This window comes from Micromys minutus, assembly GCF_963924665.1.
Source record: "Micromys minutus genome assembly, chromosome: X".
In the NCBI taxonomy this organism is placed as follows: Eukaryota; Metazoa; Chordata; class Mammalia; order Rodentia; family Muridae; genus Micromys; species Micromys minutus.
The window spans coordinates 24,638,396-24,647,203 of record NC_137970.1 but is presented as its reverse complement, the minus strand read 5'-3'; positions in this window follow the sequence as shown (position 1 = coordinate 24,647,203).

Genomic DNA, 8,808 nt, shown 5'->3' with positions numbered 1-8,808 from the left:
AAGTGCAATAAAGACCGTTCTTCACCCATTCAACAATCTGGAAGATGTAGCACTGCTAGTGTCCTCAGCCCAGTGTTGCCTATGGGAGCAGTGCCCATCCCACCCCATCTCTATTCACCAACTGTTCTCAGGAACCTACCCATGCTCCAAAGTTCTTTGCCTGGCACAGAACATCCAAGGCTAGTAGGACAAGCTAGTATTTTGGTGTCCTCTCCTTTCTGCTAAGATGTGTCCTGTGTTGTCTACAGTGCTCTCCAACCCTCAGTTTTTCAGTTCCCACTGCCTAATGTCTGCCCAAGCATAGCTGTTCACTTACCTGCTTTTGCCCAAGTCACTGTTGCCCTTATGTCAGAGGTGTTGCCCTACTCAACCTACGACTGCCCTGGCTTTTCCACACCCCTTTTTAATAGATACGTATTTCCAAAGCTGCTCTTCTGGCCAGTTGAGCTTTGACACTCTGGACTTGGACTGCTCAGTAGGTTTTGGTCGGCAAAGTGTGGTGCCTCTTCCTCCCAGTGGGACCACATAACAATCTCTGCTCCACTCTATATGTGTGGGAGCCTCTGGTGCTCTCGGAGACAGCAAAGATGGTGAATTGCCCCTGGGGACACCAGGCACAGGATGGCTCGTAGAGGGTGGACCTTGAATGCCAGCCCGCATTCACCTTCACACTACTTCCTCAGAGGGCTTCAAGCCAAACCAATAGCCTTTTTGTATAACACATCTTTGAGGTGGGAAAGGGACCACTGGAGTTTTGCTAGCAATAACTGACTTTCAGTTTACTGTTCTGAAGGAGCAGGGACTCAGCACAGAACTCACTTTAAATGGAGCTGAAGGAGTGTCCCTCCTCTATGTGAAAAGAAAATAGTTTTATTCTTCATTCTGACTTTTTAACTGTTTGACTTCAGTTAGTTTGAATGAGAGTAATAAGTTTTTTTTACATGGACTCAGAGGGTAAGAGCATTAACTCATCATTGTGATGTGTGGTATGTGCCCTCCCCTTGGAAGTTACAGCCATTGAGTTCTCTGCGGGCCTCATGGACGTGGTCTTGTTAGTTCTAATGATAGCCAGACTTCAAGGAGACAAGGCAACCATGCAGCCAGTTCACTGGTTAATATGGTGACACCCACTTAACAATCCGTTTTCTCCTTAAAGACAGTTTATGAAATTGATCATAAAAGTTCTATTACTTCATCCTAAATTAAATTGAGAAAAAAATGTGTTTAGTTCTTCTAATCAGAAACCTCATTAATAGGAAAAGGTTGGTATAGAAATTTTTTTTCTTTCCTTTTTCCTTAATGTATATAGTTTAACTCTTTTCTTTGTTACATTTAAACTATGCTCATGGGTATCAGTCTTCTTGAACTAGTATTAAAGATGGAAATAAAACAATTTGAACCACATTAAAAAAAAAGAACATAAATAGGTCAACACTCATTACCATACACAAAACTCAACTGGAAATGGGTCAAAGACCTCAACATAAAACCAGATATACTGAACCAGATTGACAAGAAAGTGGAGAAAAAGCACTGAACACATTATTATTGTAGATGACTTTCTGTACAGAACACCATAAGCACAGATTTTAAGCTCAACAACCATAAATGGGACCTAATGAAGCTGAGATGCTTCTGCACAGCAAAGGACACGGTCATTTGGGCAAAATGGCAGCATACAGAATAAAAACCAATTTTCAGCTCCTACATGTGTCTAACTACACATATGATAAAGGGCAAATATCCAGAGGGACGGGGAGATAATTTTAAAAATTTAATTATCAAGAAAACAAGTAACCCCATTAAAATGGAGTAGAGATAAACAGAATTTTCAATGGAGGAAACTCAAGTGGCTGAGAAGCATTTAAAGAAATGTTCAACATTCTTTACCTTCGGGGACATGAAAATCAAAACTACTTTGAGATTCTATCTTACACTTGTCAGAATGGCTAAGATCAATAGCGTAAGTGACAGTTCATGTAGATGAAGATGTGGATGGAGCAAGGGGAGCACTCCTCCCATTGCTGATGGGTATGAAAACTCATGCCATTACTGTGGAAATCAGTGAGGCAGTTCCTCGGGAAGATGGGAATCCATCTACCGTAAGATCCACTATACCACTCTTGGTTATACACCCAAAGGACACTTTATCCTCTCACAAAGACATTTACTCAGCCATGTTCATTGCTGCTCAATTCACAGTAGGCAGAAACTGGAAACAACTTAACAGAAGGTTTATCCTCAACAGAAAAATAGATAAAGAAAATGTAGTACATTCACTCAGATGTTTTAAAAATGGCCTTGTGAAATTTGTAGGCAAATGGATGGAACTCGAAAAATAATACTGAGTTAGGCATCCCAGACCCAGAAATACAAATATGATATGTATTCACTTATATGTGTGTGGATATTAGTTGTTAAATCAATCATAACCAAGCTATAATCCATAGAACTACAATCTATAGAATCACAGAGAGTAAGTAGAGAGTAAGGAACTAGATAGATCTCATTAGGAAAGGGAAATTTAATACAGATATGAATTAATGGGGGATGGAATGGGATGGAAGAGGGGAATTGTGGGAGGAAATATGGGGAGCGACAGCTAAAATTAAGGGGCATCTGAGTGATAGTATGGAAACTTCCTAAAATGTATGCATGCATAAAGGCAATCTAAACTAAATCAACAAATAATGGTGAAGACAATCTCTTATCACTACACAAAACTTCCAGCACCAAGACTGGGTTATATCTAACAGAGTTGTTGGCCAAAGGAGCCCCACAGGAGTGCCCAAACAACTTACAATGTTGCCAAGTCTATAGGCTGCTCCCACAAACTGACAGCAAGGGCCCCTTACTGAAGACAATACCTATACAACAAATTGAAATTTCAGAGATCAATCTGGTGCCTACATAGAACCTTCACCCTTATGTTCCAGTGTCCTTGGTAGGGAACAGTACTCTATACACTGTCAAAAGAAATACATAAACATCAATCCAACCACAAGTGTTTTTCTTCAGTGGCATACTACTTGCAAGATATGCTAGGGCACTTGGTACACAAAGCTTGTTAGAGTAACCAACTAATAATTGATTTGACCTAAGGACAACTTCACAGGATGTAACCCATACCTAAAGCTTCTTGGGTGACTACAAACCTTAGACTATATAGCCCAGTGACCTAGGGTAAAACCAAAATAATACTGGTCTAAGAAAATAAATAAAAATGTGTAGTTATATAAAATGACTCTTAATTATACTCTGATAGACTCAGATCAAGATAAGCAAAGCTCATTTGAACTCACAGGGCATGAAGCTTGCACCAGACCTGCATGAGTTTGAACCAGGTCCTCTGTGCTTATATCATGGATGCCAGTGATTCCCAAACATATGAAAGAGTGAGTCTCTGATTCTTGTGCATTCTCTTCTGCTCTTTTTCTTCTTTTGGTTTGTCTTGTCCAATATGACATGGTAGCTTTTGTTTTATCTTATTATATTTTATTTTGTTATTTTTTTAAAATAAATGAATGAATGCCTAATGACTAGGGTAAAGATTAACTACTAAACTGTTCTTTATGCCTGCTGGGGGAGGGAAAATCGGGGCTCTTTTCCAATAGAGTGACACTGGCTATGCCAACCACTCTGGGACAGTCCTTATGTTCAGGAATAGTTGGTCAATATATAATAGAGTCCACAGATTTTTGGGGGTGTGCTATTGTTTAGTTATAGTTTAATTTGGTTGGTAGATTTTGGAGGGGTTGTTTTATTTTGTTTTCTTGGTTTGGGGCGTTTGGATGTTTTGTTGTTTTTTTTTGTTTTGTTTTTGGTTGTTGTTGTTGTTGTTGTTGTTGTTGTTCTTTTTTTCCCAAGAAGTTGGCTGAGTAAGGAAAAGGAGAGGATCAGGGAAAATCTTGGGGGAAAGAAATATGTTCAAAATGTGTTTAAATTTTAAAATTATTTTGAATAATAAAAATATTTTTAAAGTATTGAGATCAGCTAAAGGAATTGGTGAGGTTTTGTCCTTAGATATATATCATAAGAAAATAAATAACTACTGCTCCTGATCACTACAATGTGAATCTTCTAGGTGAGTTTATTTTTCTAAGTTACTTTCCAGCCTCATAAATGCAATAATTTCTTTGAACATTGAGCAGCATGCTAATGCATGTTAGAGCACTATGTACATCCAAGGGGAATGTGACCTTGCTAGACATAGATTTGTAAATGAACAAATTATTTAAAAAGTACCTCACTAGTTCAAACAACAAAACAATTTATTACTTAAAATTAATTTCACTTGTTCAAGAAATACATATGTTCATTTTTGGTACCATGGAAAACACAAGCATTTCCAAGCAGAAGCATTCAATTTCAATGTGGCTCTCACTTTAGCTTATGGTTTCCTGTATAACTGAATGAACCATGGTATGCATATATAACATGGATACATTAACTCTACCTGAATCCATGATTTCCTTCACCCCAACAAAGATCCTTTATGTCTCCTTTAATTCCATTCCTGCCCATAGTATGTAACTCCTGTCCTAATTTCTATTGTAGGTCTTGCTTATTGTTGAACTTTCTAAAAGTGGAATCATGCAGTAATGTTCTTGAAATTCACCTATGTTGTGCATGTCATTGTAATTTATTCATTTTTATTGCAAAGCCATTTTCCATAAGATGAATACCATGATATTCAATTTATGATTAGCTCCCATTTGGTTTTCCCAAACTCCTGTGTCAATGTTGAGTAGAATCTGGGATAAATAGTAGAAAGCTAAGAAGCATCCTTTGGGAATACAGAATAACTGAAAAGGGAAAGTTTGTTGCACTTACTAGCCTTCCTTCATTATAATTTTTGCAAGGAAAGATACCAACCTGGTTTTTAGAAGAAATGTTTCCATAACCTTTTTATAATACATAAGCGCATCTGAATGGCAGAAAGAGTGGGTGGTAGTGACTGTTCCAGGGTATCAGTAAAGCCCCTTTAAAGACTGAAGCATCTTTTCTCCAATTTCCAGAAAGCATTGGTAGCTGGTGCCTAGGAGTGGAAGGATATTATTGATCCACAACCACTACAGCCTCTCCCTGGTCAAATTGTGGATATAAACGTCAGCACCATCAACTTCTCCCCAAAGGAAGACAAATCTGAAGAGCTGTATCAAATGAAGATTTGCCTGAATAAGCTGGGATCCCTTTGCATTCAGCATCTCCATCTGCATTATCATATATTTCATCCTCAGAAAGTTGTTCCTGACAACATTCTTGGTACATATTCTGCATGCTAGTGTCACAATTGCTGGAACTTCTCCTGACAGAATCTAACCCATAGCAAGCAAGTCAGTTATAGTTCTCCCACTGTATTCCTCTGTCTCACTAGATTTTTGACAACTGATATTTATGTTGACTTACAAATTTTAGATTAATGTGTGCATTTCTATCAAACTAAATTATTGGATTTTAGTATGGACTTGTGTAAGACTGGTAGATCAACTTGAGGTTAAGGCTAACCTATTTCTATATGGATATCCACTTGTTCAAGAACCAAGTGTTGAAAGGATTCTCATTTACCCTATTTGGTTGCCTTATCATGATCAGGTTATCTACAAATGAAAGAAACATCACATTCCTTTTACATGTCTGTTCTTTTTACTCTCTAATATAGCCATTGTGACAGTGTAATAACATTGTAAAAAGCATATATCTTTGCTATCTTTTGAGGAAATGTTTGGTTGTCCATTTTTGATATGTTGGCTCATGGTCCCTTATTAGCAACACCAGTTGAAAATGCCAAATTCTACTATATTAATTACCACTTCTGTATTCATTTGTCTCTTATGAATTAGTTTCATAAGGTCTTAGCCACTGTAGTTTTTTGAGCATTCTATAATGTTAAAATAAGTTTTGCTTAGACAAACATGATGGTACAGACCTGTAATCTTCCCTTTTTGGGAGGCTGAAGTAGAAGGATCAGAAATGTGAGACCAGACTCAGAGCTATAGGAAGTCCCTGCCTCAAACAAATGAACAAGAGGAAATGAGTTATTTTCTTGGTTTTTCTCCATTTGATTTTTTTCTTCTAGATAAGCTTGTTGTTGTTGTTGTTGTTGTTGTTTAAAACAGTATATTTTAGTCTGGCCTTTAATTCTCTATGCTTCAAAAAAGGACCATTCTGATTCTCTATCCCCTATATTCCAAGTGCTGACATTACAGGTGTGCGTCACCACAATGGAGTTACATACCTAGTACTGGGGAAATTTCCTAAACAGAAATACAAAGGCTCAGGATTTACAATCAAGAATTGATAAATGAAACTTCATGAAACTAAAAAGCTTCTGTAAGGCAAAAGACACTGTCAATAGGACAAATCAGCAACCTACAGACTGGAAAAAGGGTCTTCACCAACCCCACATCCAATAGAGACCTAATATCCAAAATATATAAAGAACTCAAGAAGCTAACCTCCCCAAAAAAACCATTAAAATGGGGTACAAAGATAAACAGAACTATCAACTGAGGAATCTTGAATGGCCCAGAAGCACCTAAAGAAATGTTCAGCATCCTTAGTCATCAGGGAAATGAAAATCAAAACAACCCTGAGATTCCACCTCATACCAGTCAGAATGGCTAAGATAAAAAAAAAAAACTCAGATGACAGTAGATACTGGTGAGGGTGTAGAGAAAAAGGAACACTCCTCCACTGTTGGTGGGGTTGCAACCTGGTTCAACCACTCTGGAAACCAGTCCGGCGGATCCACAGAAAATTGGACGTATTACAACCTGAGGACCCAGCTATACCACTCATGGGCATATACCCAAAAGTAATTCCAACATATAACAAGGATACAAGCTCCATTATGTTCATAGCAGCCTTATTTATAATAATCAGAAGCTGGAAAGAACCCACATGTCCTTCAACAGAGAAATGGATACAGAAATTGTGGTACATTTACACAATGGAGTAATACTCAACTATTAAAAACAATGACTTCATGAAATTCATTAGCTTCATGTAGTAGAGACAGAAGGAAACACCATCCAAAGACTACTCCACCCTGGAATTCATCCCATTCTCAGACACCAAACTCGTACACTATTGCTGATGCCAAGAAGTGCTTATAGAGAAGAGCACAGTTAGGGCTGTCCTCTGCTTGGCCCTGTGGAGGTTTGTTGCCCCAGTGAAGGTAGATGCTAGAGGAGTGAGGCAGGAGTGGTAACCTCTTAGAGGTAAAGGGAAGGGGGTTGAGATGGGATGGGGGGGGTGTTGCAAAGTAGATACCAGGAAGAAGAGAAACATTTGAAATGTAAATAAATAAAATAATCAATAAATATAAAAAATTAATTTAAAGACACTAAAATTAAGAACAAAAAGAAAGTCAGATTTATCCAAAGAGTTATCATTACCTTCTCTTGTATTTGAGATATCATCAGATGCCTTTTCATATCTTTTAAAGTGCTTCTGAAATAAATCCCCTAAATTACTTTGTTCATCTTAAAATGGTTTTACGTTTTTTTTTAATTTAAAGAAACATATTCTCTTGATGTAGATGTTAATGTGCATTTAAAATTATTCAGTTTGTTGAATTTTACTATGAATAAGAACTTTTATTTTTATTGGATATTCTCTGCATTTACATTTCAGGTCTTATCCCTTTCCCACAATCCCATCCCCCTCTCCTTCCACTTTCTTCCATGAAGGTGCTCCCTCTCCCAACCTCCCTCTCCCACCTCAGCACCTTGGCATTCCCCCTACACTGGGAAAATGAACCTTCACTGAAGGCCTCTCCGCCCACTAATGTCAGAAAATGCTGTCCTCTGCTGCATATGCACCTCGGGCTATGGGTCTCTCCACGTGAACTCATTGGTTGGTGTTTTAGTCACTGGGAGCTGTGGTGGGTTTTGTTGGTTGATAATGTTGTTCTTCCCATGGAGTTGCAAACCCTTGCAGCTCCTTCAGTCCTTTCTCTAGCTCCTTCATTAGGGTCCTCATGTTTAATCTGATGGTTAACTGTGTCAGCAATAGTGCTTGGGTTTATTGGATGCATATGGGGCGTATCCCCAGGTGAGGCACTTTCCTAGATTTTCCAACTTTAGGGTTGTCTTCTTTTGTGATTTCTTCATTGTTTCTATTTCTGTTTTCAGTTCCTTCACCTGTTTGTTTTTGCTTTCCTTTGTCTCTTTAAGTGATTTTTGTGTTTCTTGTGTTTCCTCTCTAAGGGCTTCAACTTGTTTGTGTGTGTTCTCCTGGCTTTCCTGTACTTCTCTAAGTGTATTATTTATGTGCTACTCGATGATCTCCATCATCATCGTGAAGTATGATTTTAAGTCTAAGTCTTGTTTTTCTGGTGAGTTGGGATATCCACTATTTTCCGTGTTGGGAGAACTGGGTTCTGATGTTGCCAGGTTGTCTTGCCATCTTGTTATCAGTGATGCTAGGTGTTCTTGTTGTCTCTGACTGGAGCTTTTCTCTCCTGTGGGTCTGTGGGCCCTTGGTCTTTGGAGGGAGATTGTTCCTGAATGATTGTCTCTCTTGTTGGCTATGAGTTCCAATGGCAGTGCCCAGTCCTGATGCAACTGGGCCTGCTCTGATATTGGGCCGGACGTGCACTCTGAGAGTTCTGGGCAGCCTCTCCCATGACAAACAGTGGGAACATGGACTCACCCTTGCACTCAGGAGTGAGAGCCGTCCAGTAGCTCTTCCTCTTCTGAGTGCCCAGCAATCTGAGGGCAGGCCACCAGTCCTGATGAAACAGGGCACAGTCTGGCCTTGGGTAGGAAGTGTGAGCTCCCAGACAGCACTGCCACCTACGCC